This window comes from Nicotiana sylvestris, chromosome 6 (assembly GCF_000393655.2).
Source record: "Nicotiana sylvestris chromosome 6, ASM39365v2, whole genome shotgun sequence".
In the NCBI taxonomy this organism is placed as follows: Eukaryota; Viridiplantae; Streptophyta; class Magnoliopsida; order Solanales; family Solanaceae; genus Nicotiana; species Nicotiana sylvestris.
In genome coordinates, this window is record NC_091062.1 from 145,700,398 (window position 1) to 145,721,539 (window position 21,142).

The window sequence follows — 21,142 nt, forward strand, 5'->3', positions numbered from 1 at the left end:
AACTTACCTGGTGATTTCTATGAGGCAAAGAGATTGGTTTCTAAGTTAGGAATTTCGTCAATAAGAATTGATTGTTGTGAAAATGGTTGCATGTTATATTATAAAGATGATTCAACTATAGATAGTTGTAATTTTTATGAAAAGCTTCGTTTCAAGAGGCTTTCCAGTGGGAATATGGTCGCTATCAACGCGATGCATTATTTACCTCTTATAACTTGGTTAAAGAGGTTATATACATCGATGAGTTCTGCTCCTCATATGAGATGACATTTTGAAAATAGAAGACCACCTGGTGTTATGTGTCATCCTTCAGATGGAGAAGCTTGGAATCACTTTGATAGGACATATACAAATTTTGCTAGCGAACCGAGGAACATTCGGTTAGGTTTGTGTGCGGATTTCTTCACACCTTTTTCTGTATTTGCGACACCATATTCATGTTGGCCTGTCTTTCTTACACCTTATAATCTACCACCCGAGTTGTGCATGACTTGTCCATATATATTCTTAAATTGTATTATCCCCGGTCCACATAATCCGAAAAGTTTGATTGATGTATATTTGCAACCTTTGATTGATGAGCTAAAACAATTTTGGTATGATGGTGTTGAAACATATGACATATCAACCAAATAGAATTTCAATTTGCGTGCTAATTTAATGTGGACTATTAATGATTTTCCTGCGTATGGAATGTTGTCTGGGTGGATGACTGTTGGAAAGCTATCTTGTCCTTATTGCATGGAAAATAGTAAAGTGTTCACTTTGAAACATGACAAAAAGCAATCATGGTTTGATTGTCATCATTAATTCTTGCCTCATGATCATGAGTTTAGAAGGATGAAAAATGCATTCAAAAAGAATAAAATGTAATATGATTCTCCACCTCCGATACTTTCAGGTGAGGAATTTTTGGAGAGGGTCTAGAACTTCAGTAAAGTTACTGAAGCTCCACCTTATAGATTCCCCGGATATGATGTTACTCATAATTGGACGAAACAGAGTATATTTTGGGAGTTGCCTTATTGGAAGGATAATTTTCTCCGTCACACCCTTGATGTCACGCATATTGAGAAGAATTATTTTGACAATTTGTTCAACATAGTGATGGATATTAAAGGTAAGACAAAGGATAACCCGAATGCTAGAATGGACATACAAGAATATTGCAGGCGGCCTGAATTATACTTGCAGACAGTAAACAATGGTAAGGTGTTCAAGCCCAAAGCAAGTTACACATTCACTTTGGAGGAAAGACGGTAAATTTGTGATTGAGTTACGAAATTGAAGATGCTTGAGGGTTATGCGTCGATTCTTGGAAAAAAAGTAGATATGGAGGTAGGGAAGTTGATCCATTTGAAAAGTCATGACTGACATGTTTTCGTGGAGACCTTAGTGCCTATTGCATTTTGTGGTTTACTTGAAAGAATCTGGAAACCCATCACAAAGATTAGTTTGTTATTCAAAGACTTGTGTTCTACCACATTAAAGGAAGAAAACCTACTCCGGATGGATCAGAACATTTGTGTAACTTCTAGTAAGATGGAAAAGATATTTCCATGCGGTTTATTGATGTGATGGAACACCTTCCAATCCACCTTGTACACGAGGCACGACTTGGAGGGCTTGTTCAATGCAGATGGATGTATCCCTTTGAGAGGTAATATTATAAGTTTGATGTAATTTTCTATTTTATTTGAATGTTCTTGGATAACATGACATTATGTAGGACAATTGGCAAATGCAAACAATTTGTTAAGCAGAGGAATAGGATTGAAAGATCTATATGCGAAGCTTATCTTGCAAAGGAAACTTCTCATTTTTGTTCTTATTATTTTGAGAGTAACGTGCCATGTTCTAGGAATAGGCACACGGTCAAATGTGTGAATGAACCATTATATCCGCCAATGTCCATATTCAATTAACTAGGCTGATGTTCTAAGGATGTTAGAAAGAGAAGTTTGAGTGATATGGAGTACAAGTCAGCTACACTTCATGTGTTGCTAAATTGTCCCGAAGTTGTACCATTTCTCAAGTAAGTATTGACTTATTAGTTATCAAAATATAAATTTACTGTGATTATATCTCGATGCAACTACTAAAAATATTTGATGTGTCACAGTCACTTCGTGGGTCAATTTGGCCATGATGATGTATATACGAGATTTGATATGTGGTTCAAACAATTTGTATGTTTATCCTGATAATGTTCTAAGACTATGTAGGTAAATAATGTTTGTATGTTATGCTAACTTATGAATGTTTTTAACACTATGTAGGTAAATGATCTAAGTAATGGTGTAAATCAATTTTTGATAGATATATCTTGGGGACCTGGGCTTCAGGTCACAACAATATCTAAGGACGTAGTGAATGGTTATAAGTTCCATACAGAGGATTGCTTTAAAAATAAAAATAGCAACAACAGCAGGGTGTGGGTTTAAGGTGGTGATGGCAACCAAGTTGGAGATATTGATTATTATGGTGTGTTCAAAGAAATAATAGAACTAGAATATACAGGTTGGCCATATAAGAAATTGATACTCTTTAGATGACCCAAATCCAACAAGAGGTACAAGAGTACACAACCAATACAATATAATTGAGGTTAATCATACGAGGGAGTATGATCGCTATGATCCTTTCATAATTGCACATAATACTAGGCAAGTGTATTATGCCCTTATACATTGCGGCGGAATAAGTCCGATTGGTGGGTTGTAATAAAAACTAAGCCTGTAGGTAGGGTAGAAGTCGAGAATGTGTTAGATGTTGCATATCAAAATGTTATCTCCAGTATTCACCAAATAGTGGACGATCAGCTAGAAAATGATTTGGAACATCCTGAACACATTATGGAAGATGTTGATATAAATAAAGTAACAATTATAGAAAATGAGGACGAAGAATCAACTGATGAAGCTCAAACAAGTGAGGACGACGAATTCTCGGACTAGGAACCATACGTCGATGAGCTATAAAAAGTTGGTTTTTTAAATAACTCTCATTTTATAGCTAGTTTCTTATATGTTTCAATCTAAATATGTATTACATATATACAGATGGAAGGCAAGGGTCAAGGTAACAATGACCCTACTGGTTCTCGGGGTCGAGAAAAGGCTAGAAAGGGAAAGAGGAGGGTAGAAAATAATACTCCATCTGCTCCACCCTCTTCAGAGATGCCTATGCCTATGCTGATGTCTTATCCTCCACCCCATGGCTATACTGATCTTCCACAGCATCACGAGCCTTACACCTTCATGTAGACACCAGGTCTTTCATCACAGGGCCATAGGACTATACGTCTGACATATAGTCCAGCTGCCTCACAACCACGTGGATCGTAGCCATTTGCATCGCATGGATCGCAGCCATCCATGTCACAGTCAAATGGATCACAACCACTCGAGTCATAGCCATCAGTATCATAGCCAGTTGGGGTCCATCCAGCTATGTCGCTGTCACAGGGATCGCAACCATCTTCATCATCGACTTCATCTATTTCAGGCCTTCGCCTGCGAGGTAGTAGCTCTGACCCCCTACACCGTCCACGCATGCCTCTGATATACATGCTTTGGATGATGAGACTGATGATGATGAGGATGTGCATTATGATCAATATGCCAGGATCATCATAGTCCCTCAAGGTGATGGGTAAGAGTTATTTGTTATTTTTGCGTCTATTATTTTGTAAAGTTTTTAATAAGATATTAATGTGTTTTTATTGTTAAATTGCAGGTTCATCCAGAGTAATAAGACTATGAGGATAATCACCAAAGCCATCAAAAAGCTTTATGATGGCCCTTATGCGACTTGGACTGATTTCCCATTCTTGCTGAAGGAGTAAATTTTCAATCAATTTAAGATATAAATGTTCTTTTAAGCAGTTTAATAATTTATTTTTATGATATTTCCATATAATATTTAACTTTTGAAATACAGAGAAACTGTGTATGGGAACACTGCTATAGCACGGAAGTGGCTGCAAATTTTCATCACAAAGCTCGCAAGTGATTGTCGCATAGTTTCTCAGAAGCTAGAAAGAAGAACAAGAAGCCTGACTGGTTACTTCAAAATTTATGGGATGATTTGCAAAGGCAGTGGCTTACCGCAAAGCTCTTAGAGAAGAGTGAAAAAGGAAAGAAAGCTCGTGCATCTGAGAAGGGAGGCTCCTTGTACGCTGGAGGTGCGATCAACCTAATGATAACAAAAAGAAGATTGATACGTAATTGCTTAAATTATTTTAATTTTTAAAGTATATCTATTCTGTTTATTAACTAAATTAATTTGTTTTAGGAAAAGAAGTTGGGGCGTCCAATGAACCATGAAGAGCTATTCTAGGAGACGCATATTGTAAAGAAGAAGAAAGAGACGGATCAAGAAAGGTCGGTCGAGGATCAGGCCTCGACTGTATATGTAAGCTTTCACTTTTCTTTAAGTATTTTAATTTACTTTTATATAAATTTTGAAATACTAATTCAATTTAAATTTTCGTATAGGGTCGCTACCAAACTAATGTGGAAGAATTCATCCGCATTTAGCCAGCAGGTGAATCGGGCAAGCCAACCCAACCTTCGGACGAGGATGCTGAAAGAATATGGATGGAGTCTGCTAGCGGTCCAAAATTGGGGAAGGTATACGGGCTTCTTACTAAGAAATTACATCGCTATAAGTGTGGAATGCAAGGAATAGGGACTTCCTCGCAAGACGAGCAACCTAATGGGTAGAGCATCTCCGTTATGCAGGAAAATGTGACAAAGCTCACATCCGAGCTAGAAGCAGCCAAGGGAAGAGAAAGGGTTAGAGATGCTTAGATCCTTGGCATGCCTATCTACTGGAGATTTTCCGTTGCCCCGGTCTCGTGAGTCATCGCCAGAGGCTCGACTTGAACGTGAGCGTTCCTTCCGTCCTCCCCGTGATCGTTCCTCCCGTCCTCCCCGCACTACATCATTTTTGGCCTATAGCCACACTAATTATAGACAACACTCGAAAAGTGTTGCCAAAAGTAGCTATAGATGCGCTTATAAAGCGTTGTCTTTGACTAGAGTCTTTGGCCACGTTTTTTAAGGTCACAATTAAAAAGCGTGCTCTTATAATATAAAAACAATAATTCTTAAGTGTTGCCAATTTACAAATTATTTGGCAACGCTTATTGATTAAAATAGAACGTTTTTGAAGAGTTGTTATATTCTAATACCAAATGGAACACTTTATAAGCGTAACCTAAAAATTTTCTATAAAAAAGTTCTCTTAAAATTTCCCCCCAAATATACATAGTTAATGAAAATATTCCCTCCTCCCCACCCAATACACAAAAGGCAAAGAAATTAAATTATAAGCTCCTCCCAGAACGTTTTCCATTCTTTTCTCCTTACCCTAACTTTGTTGCTTTTTTTACCGCTGCTGGATTGTGTTGCTGCTCCTTCCAGATTAATCTCACTATAGCAAATCTCCTTCCTTTCTCTATCGGTTAGTATTTCTTTTACTCAAAGGTTTTCAATTTTTTTTCAATTTCTGATGAAAAATTAATCTTCTATTATGTATATACTTAGGTATGTTGGTATAGTCTTCATTTTATACTCACTAATTTTGACTTTTTTCTAATTTCAGATTCTTGGGCTGAAAAGAAGTAATTTTATTTTGTTTAATTTCTGGGTATAAGTTTTAGTTTTTTTACTAATTTCAGATTCTGGGTTGAAAATGAGTAATCTTTTCTATTTGATTTTTGGTATCTTTGATTGATGTTCCTTCTTATACTTAAAGTTTCAATTTATCTAGATTTTTATTGAACTTTTTTAGGGCCAATAAAAGTGATTGTGGGTCCGGTGGAAGTGATTTTTTTTTGTGCAATATTACCTATCTTTGTATAGGCTTTATTTAATACTCAAAATTTTAAATTTTTTTCAATTTTAAATTATTGGGCTTAAATAAGTAAATTTTTTGTTTAATTTTTGGATATCAAAACTTTTAGTTTTATCCTTGTTTTATATTATTAAGTTGAATAATAAGGTATCTTTTTGTTTGATTTTGGGTGTCAAAGATTTAATCGGTTTTTGCAATGTATACGTTTACTAATATTTGTATTCTACCTAATTATACTGAAAAGTTTCACAAGTAGGACATTATTTGCTTGAGTTTGTGATTTCAAAATATTTTTAAATTGCTTTTGAATTAGGTGGTTATTTTGACTTAATTTCAGTTGTACAACTGTCACGACCCTAAACCCCGACCCGGTCGTGATGGCGCCTTTCGGGAAGAAAAGGCCAGTCGACACTTTCCATTTCAGTATTTAACAGTTAAACAGTAAGAAACAGTCTAAAGCATGATAAAATAATCCAAGGTTTAAGTAGTTATTACCATAATTTACGGAATACAACCTAACACAACCCGATACCGAGGTGTCACTAGTCATGAGTATATAAACAATCCGGGATACTCAGAGAAAACTATAAAGTTTAATACAGTAACTAAAAACATGGAGAAATAAGATAGGGAGAAGCTCCGGGCTGCGAATGTCGACAGCTACCTAGAGACTCCTCGGATCCGCCTGAGCTGGGAAGACCAACACTCGGGAGCGGGACCAGATGCGCCTGAATCTGCACACGGGGTGCAGGGAGTAAAGTGAGTACTCCAACTCAGTGAGTAATAACCATAAATAAAGACTGAAAGTAGGAAATAATGTAAAACACATTTGCAGACTATAATGAAGCAGTAAAATCAGTAAAGGATTTGTGAAGGTCATTTAACGCAATTAAATTTCATGGGTACCCACGCTCACCGGGGGTGTGCAGACTCTTGGAGGGGCCCCTTACGGCCAAAGCGCAATATCAAGCCATCTCGTGACATTAGTAGGCCCTCAGCCTTATATCAACAAGCAACCTCATGTCATACATATCTCAGGCCCTCGGCCTCATAATCAATATCAAATGTTTCCTCACAATATAGGCCCTCTGCCTTACTCAGTCAAAATCCTCACAAGTCACTCGGGCAATAGTAAAACATCATTCTCAGCCCAAAATATCATTTAAAAGAATCATTTAAGTGTTAAAATAGAGTAGACATGGCTGAGTACGAAAACAATGAAGTATAACATGACTGAGTTCAAGTATAAAGTCAAAACAGTGAGAAAATATCAATAAAAATTCTCTAAGGGTTCAAATAGTTGGCACGAGGCCCAAATATGGCATCCAGCCCAAATAATGACGATAGCAAATAGATTTCAGTCAAATATGCGGTAAAATAATTATTCGGGACAGACTAAGTCACAATCCCCAATAGTGCACGACCCCATGCTCGTCATCAAGCATGTGTATCACCTCAATATAGCACAACGATTTGTAATCCGGGGTTTCATACCCTCAGAACATCATTTATAATAATTACTCACCTCAAACCAGTCAAATCTCTAGCTCGCGACGCCTTTGCCCCTCGAATCGGCCTCCACTCACGTCGAATCTATCCAAAATCAGAATCACGGCATCAAAATATGCTAAGGGAATGAATCCCAAGCAAAAAAAATTAATTTACAACACAAATTCCGAAATTGCCAAAACCCGACTCCCAGACCCACGTCTCGGATTCCGGTAAAAATCACATCAATGGATTCCTTATCACTCCCCGAGTTCATTCAAACCAAAAGCATCAAAATCCAACCACAAACGACCCCTCAAATCCCAAATTCTAGATCTCCAATTTCAATCCCTAGTTCTTCAATTTTTAGCTTAATTTCCATGATTATTTAGGTGGAATTCACATTAGAATCGAGTTTTAAGTCCAAGAATCTTACCTCCAAGTGATTCCCCTTGAATCTCTCTTCAATCCCCTTCAAAAATCTCCAAAAACGATAAATAATGGAAGAAATAAACCCCAAAATCGCGAACAAGACGAGTATTTAAACATTTTGCCCAGGCCTGAAATCCTTCTTCGCGAGCGCGGTCAAGCCTCGCGTTCCCGAAGCACAAATCAACTTTGACCTAAATTCCTCTTTCGCGATCGTGTCATGCCACTCGTGAACACAATGGTTCCTCAACCTGACTCTTCCCGAATGCGCTCCCTTACCCATGAACGCGATGAACAAAACACCTCAAACCCAGCTGGCCAATTTCCTCTATGCGAACGTGGAGCTTACCTCGCGAACGCGATGAATCACTTCCTAGCCCTTCTAAATTACGCTTTTGATCAAAAACCCAACCAAACCATATCTGAATGACCTAAAATTTTACACACACATCCCAAATGACACAACGAAGCTACTACAACTCTCGGAATTCCATTACGACCCCTGTATCAAAATCTCGCCTACCAACCGGAAATCGCCAAAATATCAACTTCGCCAATTCCAGCCTAAATCTACTCCGAACCTCCAAAATTCATTTTGATCGTGCTCCTAAGTCATAAATCACCTCTCGAACCATCGGAACTCACATCCGAGCCCTCTAACACACAAGTCAACATCCGGTTGACTTTTTCAACCTAAACTCACTCCAAAGAGACTAAATGTATCAAACCTTACCAAAATCATTCCGGATTCGATCCGGCCAATCCGATACCACACAACACGGATAAACAAAGCATAAAGAAGTAGAAATGGGGGAAACAAAGCGGTAACTCATGAGGCGACTGATCGGGTCATCACAACAACCACTTTTGGAGGTGCTAAGTATAGCTTGTAAATGTATAGACCGTGATCCGCGTCAGAGGCCCTCGATTGATCAAGTGGTTTCATGGCCTTGCAATTGGAACTGGAAAAGATAGATGAAATTCATCTACTTTTTCCTTGTAGTCTTAGCTTATATCGCTTACAAAGTGAAAAAGATCAATATAAAGCGAACAGAAAGTCTAATTTTGTAGAGTTGGTTATAAAACTGATAAATTGCTTTTTGGTTCACTTGGTTTCATGCACAATATTCTTCATACAATACGTGATAGTGACAGTTGTGTCTGTATATATGCTTACCTTGGGCATAAGTCCTTTACCAAGCTACATTCATGTTTTATTTTTTATTTTTTATTTTTTTGGGGTTGAAAAGCTGTGTTATTTTATATATATTTAAAAGGATTAGAAAAGTCAGTACATGAGTTTGAACTTATAGTTATAGGATCATCACAAGCGTTGCTGGTATCCCTATTAATTTTTTATGCGTAAAATTATTATATTACCTTCGTGAAATACTTGGTTTATAATTTTACTACTTGTTGTCGTTGTTCTGTGGACCCTATTAATTTTACTCTTTTTCTTCGTGAAGATTAGTCACGCTCAGGTAGATCTGTGGTGGACTTGAAGTTGGGTTTGCTTAGCATAAGTGTCATGGCTAGGTAAGAAAGTCTTATTAGTTTATGCCACGACCCAAAATCTAACCATGGTCATGATGACACGTATCGTGTTACAAGGCAAGCCTACTTCTCAAAATATTACTACTAAACCGATTATAAGAAATTAATAAAACATTTCAACATTTAAATTTTTCATAAACTAAATCAACTCTGAATATAATCAATATAAAATACGGAAGCTAGCCCCAAACATCGGAGTGTCACTAAATCATGAGCGTCTAAAACTATAAACTAAGATATATAAACTGTTTAAATGTCCAAAAGAAGAAATGACAAAAGGAGTAACAAGATCCTGCGGATGCTAACAACTACCTTGCAATCTCAAAAGTTAACCGGCCTGAACTCAATAATCGCCACGCTCTAACTCACCTGGTTCTGCACATAAAGTGCAAGATGTAGTATGAGTACAACCGACTCAGTAGTAACAAAATTAACTAAGGAACTGAGCTGTAGTGACGAGCTAAGTAAAATAGTTCAATTATTTATTTTCACAATTTAAAAATAAATAGAAATAAACAGGTAAATTCCTTAACTCAATAAATGCCACAAAGAAATTTAACAGATAAATGCAGCAACATCACAAATAAATATAACCTCACAGCAGTGTCACTCCATCATTCATCACTCGCACTCAGCACTCAACACACTCAAAACACTCAACACTCTACGCTCACTAGGGGTGTGTACAGACTCCGGAGGGGCTCCTAAAGCCCAAGCACTAAGCACGGACAACTCACGTGCCATCATATCAATACCTGGATCTGCACGGTCAACTCACGTGCTACGCGGACAACTCACGTGCTATGGTATCAATACCTGGTCCCGCATGGTCAACTCACGTACTACGCGGACAACTCACGCGCTATGGTATTAATATACTCACAACTAAGCCCCCGGCCTCACTCAATCATGTACCTCACTAGCCTCACCATCGTCAACAAATAAGGGGACACAACCCACATCAAGTATTACAACATATTAGCAAATAATTGAGACTGAGGTAAACATATACAATAATTTCTATGACTGAGTACAAATAATGTGAGCATGAAATAAGCCTAAACATAATCTCTAATATGAAGGCAAAAAAGTTTAACAACAAGTAAATACATAACCACAAATAATAACTATTAGGCCCCATAGCCTCACGAGACGGACCAAGCCTCAATCCCTCGCGGTGCACACCCACATGTCTGTCACCTAGAATGGGTATCACCACCAAACAATCAAATGATAACAATTTCTACGGGTTTATACCCTCAAACCCAGAGTTAAAACTGTTACTTACCTCAACCGCATAAAATCCTAGTCCGGGATGCCCTCGTCACTGGTCTCGGTCTCCAAAAGCTTCGAATCTAACCATAATCAGATTAATACCATCACCATGTGCTAAAGAATCAAATTCTACAATAAAAAAACTACAAAATATGCCAAAAATCCGAAATCGGCCAAAATACGGCCCCCAGGCCCATATCTCGAAATCAATCAAAAATGGCAGAATAATAAACCTCATTCTCTTCTGAGTCTAACCATATAAAATTTATCAAAATTGAACTCCGTTTGGTCCCTCAAATCCTCACTTAAAATTCTCCAAAACTCAAACCCTAACTCCCAAAAATGATGATGGATTCATGAAATATAACTAAAACCGAGTAGAGAATACTTACCCCAAACCATATGGTAAATATTTATTCCACAATCGCCCAAATCCGAGCTCCCCAACTCAAAATATGACCAAATAAACAAGCCCTAGTTTTATATATTTTTCTTCCAGCTATTCTGCCTCTTTTCTCATGCCATTTGATCTCGAAACTCGCTTTTTACACCTCTAATTGATTCCTTGTGAAATTCTAGTCAAGTTAGGCTTTTGAATCACTCAATTTGACCTTATAATGAATGAGATATTTTAGTTTTAATATTTGCAAATATTGCAGATTTTTAAATACGCTATCAGTGGCAATTTCATAATTACTCTGAAAAATCTGGCAACCTAATTCTTAGTAAAATGACCATAAAATCCTCATATGATGTCCAAATTCAACGATTCTTTTTGCTACGGGTCTGTAATTACGAAACGGATATAATGCTTCAATCAAAAAAGAAATCGGAGCTCATTTATTCAATATGATATCATTTATGCTTGAAGAAACGACGTCGAAACATAAGAAAAACGAGCGCAACACAACCCAAACCTCTCTGAAACTCACCCGAGGCCCTCGAGACCTCTACCAATAATTCCAACAAGTCATATATCACTACCCGAACTTAGTCGAACCTCCGAAACACCCAAAACAATACCAAAACACCAAATCAACCTCAAATTCAAGCTTAATAACTTTTAAACTTCCAACTTTCGCCAATTCAAGCCTAATTCTACCACGAACCTCCAAATTATAATCCGGACACACTCCTAAGTCTAAAATCATCCAACGAAGCTAATCGAATCATAAAATCCAAATTCAAATTTGTTTACTCATAAGTCCACTTCCGATTGACTTTTCTAACTTAGATTTATAACTAAGAGACTAAGTGTTAATTTCACTTCAAAACTACTCCGAACCCAAACCTACCAACTCGATACAACTCAACACAGCTGAAAAATACATAAAGAAGCATAGATGGGGGAAATTTGTCTATAACTCTCAAAACGACAGGCCGGGTCGTTACATCCTCCCCCTCTTAAACAAACGTTCGTCCTCGAACGAGTCTAAAAACATACTTGGAGTCTCAAATAGGTGAAACCTTCAGCAATACCTACTCGTCACATTCAAATCATATGAACTCATCTCATGGTCACATCATACTCATCACGTATCCTTCCAGCCACTATTTTCACTAATAGGGACACTACTGAACATATAAGTCCATAAGCATGCGCTCACACAATCAACACCTCAATAATCAAGCTACAGTCAAAACGTGGGCTCAAGTCCTCCAGACTGGCCCAATATCAACACACAGAAATCACATTTTACACCTCTTCTAGGAAATAACAATCCGTCGATGCAAAAATGATACCGAGCGCTCATATACGCATACGAATGCGTGGAAGGAATTCAAAAGTTACACTTCAAGCTGAATCAATACCGCACGATAAGAATTCAAGAATATGAAGTTTTCTAAAGGTTCTACAGCCTCTCAAAGATAAGTATAGATGTCTCCGTACCGATGCGCAAGACTCTACTAAACCCGCTCATGACTCGTGAGACTATGTAACCTATGCTCTGATACAAACTTGTCCGACCCAAAACTAATCATGGTCATGATGGCGCCTATCGTGTTGCAAAGCAATCCTACTTCCCAAAATATTACTACTAAACCGATTATAAGAAATTAATAAAACATGTCAACATTTAAATTTTTCATAAACTAAATCAATCCTAAATATAATCAATATAAAATACGGAAGCTAGCCCCAAACATCGGGGTGTCACTAAGTCATGAGCGTCTAAAACTATAAACTAATATATATAAATTGTCTAACTGTCCAAAAGAAAAAATGACAAAAGGAGTAACAAGGTCCTGCAGATGCTAGCAGCTACCCCCCAGAGCCTACTTTTAAGGGCCCGGAGCCTTAGTCCTATACTCCTCATTTTGACTTCCCGGTCGAGACTGAGAAACCACCTAAGAACCCAGAGCAAAAGGACATGTTCAGGAAGGTTAGAAGTCTGGAGCAGTCATTCAGAAACATGCAAGGATTGGGAGGCCAGGTGAGCGTAGCCTACAAGGATTTTTGTCTATTTACCGATGTTCAATTGCCTGTGGGATTTCAGATGCCGAAGTTTGATTTGTATGACGGGCATGGAGACCCGCTGGCCCACTTGAGGGGATTCTAAAGTAAAATGAGCAGAGCTGGTGGGAAAGATGAGTTGTTGATGGCATACTTTAGCCAGAGTCTGAGTGTCTCGGCATTGGAGTGGTACACTCGTCAGGATCACAGCAGATGGTACACCCGGGATGATTTGGCCCAAGCATTCACCCATCATTTCCAATACAACATTGAGATTATTCCAGATCGTTTGTCTTTGACTAAGATTGAGAAGAAGCCTAGCGAAAGTTTCAGAGAATATAGTTTTCGCTGGAGAGAACAAGCGGCAAGAGTTAACCCCCGATGGAGGAGAATGAAATGGTGGAGTACTTTCTGCAGGCCCTGGAGCCCACGTACTTCGTCCATCTGATATCGGACATAGGCAAATCATTCAATGAGGTAGTGAAGATGGGTGGTATGGTGGAAGAAGGGCTTAAATCAAGAAAAATCATAAGTTACTTGGCCATCAAGGCAACTACCCAAGCCATTCAGAACGGTACTGGGGGAGTGATTGGAAAGAAAAAGAAGGAAGATGTGGCGATAATTGATTCAGGATCATGGTTTGGACCTAGGGGCCCGTCACACCAATATATTCAGCCTCGACCCCATCACCGAACCTACACCCAAACCTCATATAATCCACCCCAGCATTACTTCCCATCACCAGACCCTCAGATTTCTATCCACCACGCCCAGACATATACTCAACCTCCTGCCTACATACAATGGCGTGCCCCAGCCCCATAAAACACCTACCCAACACCACAAAATATTTACCCACCCCCACGAGCCTACTAAAACTTTGTCGGTCCAGGTTTTCGACCCAATCCAGCATTCAAAAATGAGAGGTTGTAACGAAAGAAAACCTTCACCCCATTGGGAGAATCTTATACCAGTTTATTCCATAGATTGAGGCAGTTGGATATGTTGAGGCCAATTGAGTCAAAATTGCCAAACCCTCCTCCAAAGAATCTTGATTACTCCGTGAGTTGTGAATATTGTTTTGGTACTCCGGGGTATGATACGGAGAAGTGTTGGCACCGGAAAAATGCCATCCAAGAGCTCATTGACACAAACTGGATTGAAGTCCAAACTCCAGAGTTACCCAACATCAACTAGAATCCATTACCAACCCATCAGGAAATAAACATTATTGAGATAGTACATAAGGGAGGGGAGCCCAAAAATCCTTCACAGACCATCATGATGATCCGATCCAGTGAGGTCAAGCCAGTTAAAACACCAACAGTTGAAGGATTAGTGAACAAGTTGAGCATGACCAATAGTGAGCCATCTGTGGTAGTCAAGATAGGATCTCCAAGTGATATTGCGGCAAAGCAAGAAAAGTCCAAAGTGGTTGTGCCAGGAGTAGCAAACAAGCCGATCATAATTGTAGAGGGTGCCCGTATAGATCCTGTCATCATCAAGCCTGTAACCCAGTTGCCGGTAATCAGCACCAAGGCCATCCCATGGAACTATGAACGGGTGATAGTGACCTATAAGGGAAAAGGAAGTGAAAGAAGAAGTCAATGAGGCCTAGGGACTAACTCGTTCGGTGAGATGCTTTACCCCGGAGGAGTTAAGAAAAGCTAAAACATCCAGAGATAACCTAGTGCTAGTGAAGAAAGCAGTGATTGAAGAAGATGTGGAGGAGTTTCTGAGAAAAATGAAGGTACAAGATTATTCCATCATGGAGCAGTTGAGAAAGATGCCTACTCAGATTTCATTGTTGTCATTGTTAATCCACTCAGACGAGCATCGGCGGGCCTTGATGAAAATTATGAATGAGGCTCATGTTCCCGACAAAATTTTAGTAAACCATCTGGAAACAATCGCCAACAAAATATTTGAGGTGAACAGCGTCTCCTTCTCTGATGATGAGTTGCATGTGGAAGGTACTGAACACAACAGAGCCCTCTACCTTACGGTAAAATGTGAAGATTCTACGGTTACTAGGGTATTAGTTGACAATGGGTCCAGTGCAAACATCTGCCCTCTCTCTACTTTGAATTAGTCGAAAGTGGATGATGAGAGGATTCACAAGAAAGACATCTGCGTTCGGGGATTTGATGGTGGAGGGAAAGATCCGGTTGGTGATATAGTGTTTGAGTTGATAATAAGACCGGTAGAATTCACCAAGAAGTTCCAGGTACTGGACGTGGCCGTCTCCTATAATTTGCTGTTAGGTTGACCTTGGATTCATGTCGTCAATGCAGTCCTATCCACTCTGCATCAGATGGTCAAGTTTGAATGGGATAGACAAGAGATCGATGTGCATGGCGAAGATAACTTCTGTGCTCACAACGATGCCTCTGTCCCGTTCATTGAGGTTGAAGATGAAAAAGGGCCTTTGGTCTAATAAGTTTTTAAAATAGTGCAGGTCGAGAAGGTACCAGAAGGGAAATGTGTTCCAACCCAAAAGATAACCTCCGCATCAATCATGGTGGCCTTTGAAATGCTGAAAAATGGCTTTGTGCCCGGTAAAGGTCTGGGTGCATATTTGCAAGTATCATATAGCTGGTTTCCCTCCCTAAGAATTTGGGTACGTTCGGTCTTGGATTCAAACCTATAGCGGCAGATGTGAAAAGGGCTAAAAGGTTGAAACAGAAGGCGTGTGTACTTCCAAAGCCTATTCCGTGTCTCTCCAGGTCTTTTTGTCAAGCCCGGTTGGAGTTAATTGAAAGGTTCCAGGGGTTGTTTGATGATGTGAACATGGTGGAAGTTGGAGACGGTTCTAACAAAGAGGACGTGCAGTTCATCGGGCCAAATGCAAAGCTTAACAATTGGAAGACTACTCATCTCCCTACTAGGAAGGAGTCTTGGTAGTTTGTTTTATTTTCCTTTCTATCTGGGTCATTCCAGGGTTGTGACCCAGAGTTTTATCTTTCGCTTGTTGATGTACAAACCATGTTATCCTTTATTTTAATGAAATGCAATTTCCCTTTCCGTCACTCCTGATAGTTTTATTTTTATTTTCTTTTTCTTATCTATACAGTTCTTTTTATGCTAGTTTCAATCACATGACATGCATGAGGAATCTTCGGCCCAGTCTTAAAAGTCAATATAATTCTAAAATAATAATCCAAGAAATAGAGTGTGATGATGAATCAGAATATGATGAGGATGAGGCCTTTGAAGAGATTAGTAAGGAACTAAGTCATTTTGAAGGAAAACCCAAGCCTAATTTTAATGAAACGAAAGCAATCAATTTAGGGGAACCTAATAATGTCAGAGAAACTAAGATAAGTGTCCATCTTGAACCACAAATCAGGGAAAAAATAATTGAAGCATTGTTTGAATACAAGGATATTTTTGCATGGTCGTATGATGAAGTGCCAGGCTTGAGCACCGATTTGGTGGTCCATAAATTGCCAATTGATCCAGCATTTCCTCCCGTTAAGCAAAAGTTGAGAAAGTTCAAAACCGACATGTGTGTGAAGATTAAAGAAGAGGTCACAAAGCAGCTTGATGCAAAGGTCATTCGGGTCACACGGTATCCCACATGGTTAGCCAATGTTATGCCGGTTCCAAAGAAAGATGGTAAGACTAGAGTGTGTGTTGATTACCGTGATCTCAACAAGGCAAGTCCAAAAGACAATTTTCCACTACCAAATATCCATATTTTGATTGATAATTGTGCCAAGCATGAGATTCGGTCTTTTGTGGATTGCTATGCGGGGTATCATCAGATTTTAATGGACGAGGAAGATGCGGAAAAGACGGCATTCATCACGCCATAGGGAACATACTGTTATCGGGTCATGCCTTTTGGTTTGGAAAATGCTGGGACAACTTATATGAGGGCAATGACGACCATATTCCATGACATGATACACAAGGAGATCGAGGTTTACGTGGATAATGTGATCATAAAGTCCAGGAAGCAGTCTAACCACGTCAGGGATTTGAGGAAGTTTTTCCAAAGGCTCCACAGGTACAATCTTAAGCTCAATCCTGCAAAGTGCGCATTTGGTGTTCCATCGGGGAAATTGTTGGGATTCATAGTCAGTCGACGAGGCATTGAATTGGGTCTATCAAAGATCAAGGCTATCCAGGAATTACCACCGCCAAAGAACAAGACCGAGGTGATGAGTCTGTTAGGGAGGCTGAACTATATTAGCAGGTTTATTGCTCGTGAGCCCATCTTTAAGCTGCTAAAGAAGGATGTTGCAGTCAAGTGGACTGATGTGTGTCAGGAAGCATTCGATAAGATAAAAGGGTATTTGTCAAACCCACCTGTGTTGGTTCCACCGGAACTAGGGAGACCTTTGATTTTTTACTTAACAGTCCTAGATAACTCATTTGGTTGTGTGTTGGGTTAGCATGACATCACTGGCATGAGAGAGCAAGCTATCTACTATCTCAGCAAGAAGTTCACATCTTATGAGGTCAAGTATACTCCCCTTGAAAGAAGATGTTACGCCCTGCCTTGGGTAGCACAGAAGTTGAAGCATTACTTGTCATCCTACACTAATTACCTCATCTCTTGTCTGGATCCCTTGAAGTATATCTTTCAGAAGCCCATGCCCACAGGAAGGCTTGCAAAGTGGTAGATCTTACTCACAGAGTTTGACATCGTATATGTGACTCGGGCAGCAATGAAAGCCCAAGCTTTGGCTGATCACTTGGCCAAAAACCTGGTAGATGAAGAATATGAACCTTTGAGGACTTACTTCCCCGATGAAGAGGTAATGCACATTGACGAGGTCGAGAAGGAGGAAAAGCCCGGTTGGAAACTCTTCTTTGATGGAGCTGCTAACATGAAAGGCGTTGGGATAGGAGTTGTACTCATTTTTGAAACAGGGCATCACTACCCTATTACAGCTCAGCTTCGTTTCCACTGTACAAACAACATGGTTGAGTACAAGGCATGCATTTTGGGTTTAAGGCTAGCTGTAGATATGGGAATCCTGGAAATCTTGGTCTTGGGAGACTCAGACATTCTGATGCACTAGATTCAAGGAGAATGGGAGACGCAGGATTTAAAGCTTATACTGTATCGACAATGTCTGCATGATCTTTGTCAACGGTTTTGATCTATAGAATTCAGGCACATTCCAAGGATCCATAATGAGGTTGCCGATGCATTGGCTACCTTGGCGTCAATGTTGCACCATCTGTACAAAGCTTATGTTGACCCGCTGCATATCCAAGTTCGCGATCAACATGCTTATTGTAATGTTATTGAGGAAGAACTTGATGGGGAACCTTGGTTCCATGACATCAAGGAGTATATCAGGATGGGGGTGTATCCAGTACAAGCCACAGGTGATTAAATGGAATAATTCGTCGTTTGGAAAGTGGATTTTTCTTCAGTGGAGGAGTTTTGTACAAAAGGACTCCACATCTTGGATTGTTAAGATGCATAGATGCTAGACAGGCCATGGCTGTCATGACCGAAGTGCACTCCGGAGTCTGCAGACCGCACATGAGTGGGTATGTTCTGGCAAAGAAAATTCTCCGAGCAGGTTATTATTGGCTCACCATGGAGCGTGATTGTATCAGTTTTGTGCGAGTGTCATCAATGTCAAGTACACAGAGATTTGAATCATTCTCCACCATCTGAATTGCACACAATGTGTGCAACATGGCCCTTTGTTGCTTGGGATATAGATGTCATCGGATCAATTGAACCAGCAACATCCAATGGACACAGGTTCATTTCGGTGGCCATTGACTATTTCACTAAGTGGGTTGAAGCTAAAACTTTCAAATCTGTGACCAAAGAAGGCAATGGTCGATTTTGTTCATTCAAATATCGTTTATCGGTTCGAAATCCCAAAGGTGATCATCACAGATAATAGTGCTAACCTTCACAGTCATCTGATGAAGGAAGTGTGCCAACAATTTAAGATTACACATCGAAATTCTACCCCATATCGCCCCAAGGCAAATGAAGCAGTCGAGGCAGCCAACAAAAACATAAAGAAGATACTTCAGAAAGTGGTGCAAGGTTCCAGGCAATGGCACGAGAAGTTTCCCTTTGCGTTGTTGGTTTATCGCACTATTGTTTGCACGTCAGTAGGTGCAACTCCTTATTTGTTGGTATATGGCACAGAAACGGTGATACCCGCGGAAGTTGAAATTCTATCCCTTCGGATTGTTGCTGAAGTGGAAATTGATGATGATGAGTGGGTCAAAACCCGTCTGAAGCAATTAAGTTTGATTGATAAGAAAAGATTGGCAGCAGTGTGTCATGGCCAGTTTTATCAAAAGAGAATGACGAGAGCATATAACAAGAAGGTGCGTCTGCGAAAATTTGAAGTGGGACAGCAAGTCTTGAAAAGCATCTTTCCACATCAGGCTGAAGCAAAAGGTAAATTTGCCCCAAATTGGCAGGGGTCGTTCGTTGTAACAAGAGTGTTGTCCAATGGTGCTTTGTATTTAACCGATATAGAATGCAAATGTGTAGACATGGCTATCAATTCTGATGCAAGCAAAAGATATTATGTATGATTTCTGTGGTTTAAATTGTGTTTGTTTGTACTTGCCATATTTGAAGATTGGAATTACGAAGGCATTTTGTTCTGCTATCTAAACACTTTATCCTTTGTTACCCGTTTTGAGCCTTATTTATTTCCTTTCATACCCCTCTTTTAGAATCAATAGCAAAATTCAGAAACACGAACGCAAAAGGTAAGTAAATAAGTAAAGAAGGAAAGAGGAGAGAAAAGAAAAGGAAAAAATGGAAAAAGAATGAAAAGAAAGAAAGAAAGAGAAAAGAAAAGAAAAAAAAGAAAGAAGAAATAAAGAAAAGAAAAGAAAAAGAAGAGAAATAAAGGAAAAGAGAAGTAACAACAACAAAGTAATTTCTATGACAAGAACTACGTTCGACCTGATTCCTTTAAAGGATACGTAGGCATCCTCATGGTTCGGTCACATCAAATAAAAATTTAGAAGTCCCCAAGCAAACAAACTGGGGCAGAAGTTGTGGTTTTTGTAAGAAATCTCTTTCCAAAAGTTGTAATTTTGAACTCATTCAAGTGGTTTTAAGGCTTTGTGATACCCTTTCTTTTAACCCTATCCAAAAGCCCACATTCCGGTCCAAAGAAACACCTTCCGACCAGTGCCGAGTCGAGCAAGTAGAGGTAACTCATATCAGGGGAAACACTCCGTTTTGAGCAAGAAATGAAAAATGAGAGAGTTTTATTGGTAAAAAACCTCACGGGCACCGTAAGGCGATGGGAAGTTGAGAAAAATTAAAATGAGAGAGTCTTATTGGTGAAAACCCTTACAGGCACCGTAAGGCGGCAGTGAGTTGAGAGATGAACAAATGAGAGAGGTTTGTTGGTGAAAACCCTTCAGGGCACCGGAGTCCGAACAAGGTCAGTGATTTGGTGAAAAAATTAGGTTTTGGAGATCTCGGGGCATAAAGTATGACAATTGAAAGGTGATTGGTTGAATAGGCTGGGCTGATTAATCCGAAATGCATGTCATGATTATTGGTGCCAGCTGTTCCGCTCAGATAAGTCTCTTTTCTTTTTCACCCTCAAACAGTCATCCAGTTTTGGATTTTCTTCTTTATTCCTAACTCTCAAAGTCATTGCATTTCATTTTTTTTGGGTTTATTTCTCTAAGATTTTTCCGATGTCAGTTTTGTTTGAGCAAGTGAGAAGGGATTTCAAAGCTTACTACCAACTTTCAAAATTGCATAAAGCAAAGTGCGGTCAAAGCATACCAGAGATAGCATGATATAAAGTGGGAAATAAGGTGTCAGTGAAAGTTCCATTGGACGAATGGTTTAGTAATCTTGTGGGAAATACAAAGGTTCAAGTAGAAAGGTCAGAAATGTAAAACAATGGTTTGGGTGTAGAACACTCGGGTCATCCAAGGTCCTGCGGTTGAGAGTCACTCAGAAAGTCAAACGGTTCTTGGCTAGTTCAAGGTAACCAGTCAAAGCAAAGCGCGGCAGTGGAGAGGCCATCTTCAGCAAGAATGCCACAAACTAACCACCATATTTTTAAACTGACAAGAATTTTCTTTGATTTGAAACAGGGGTAG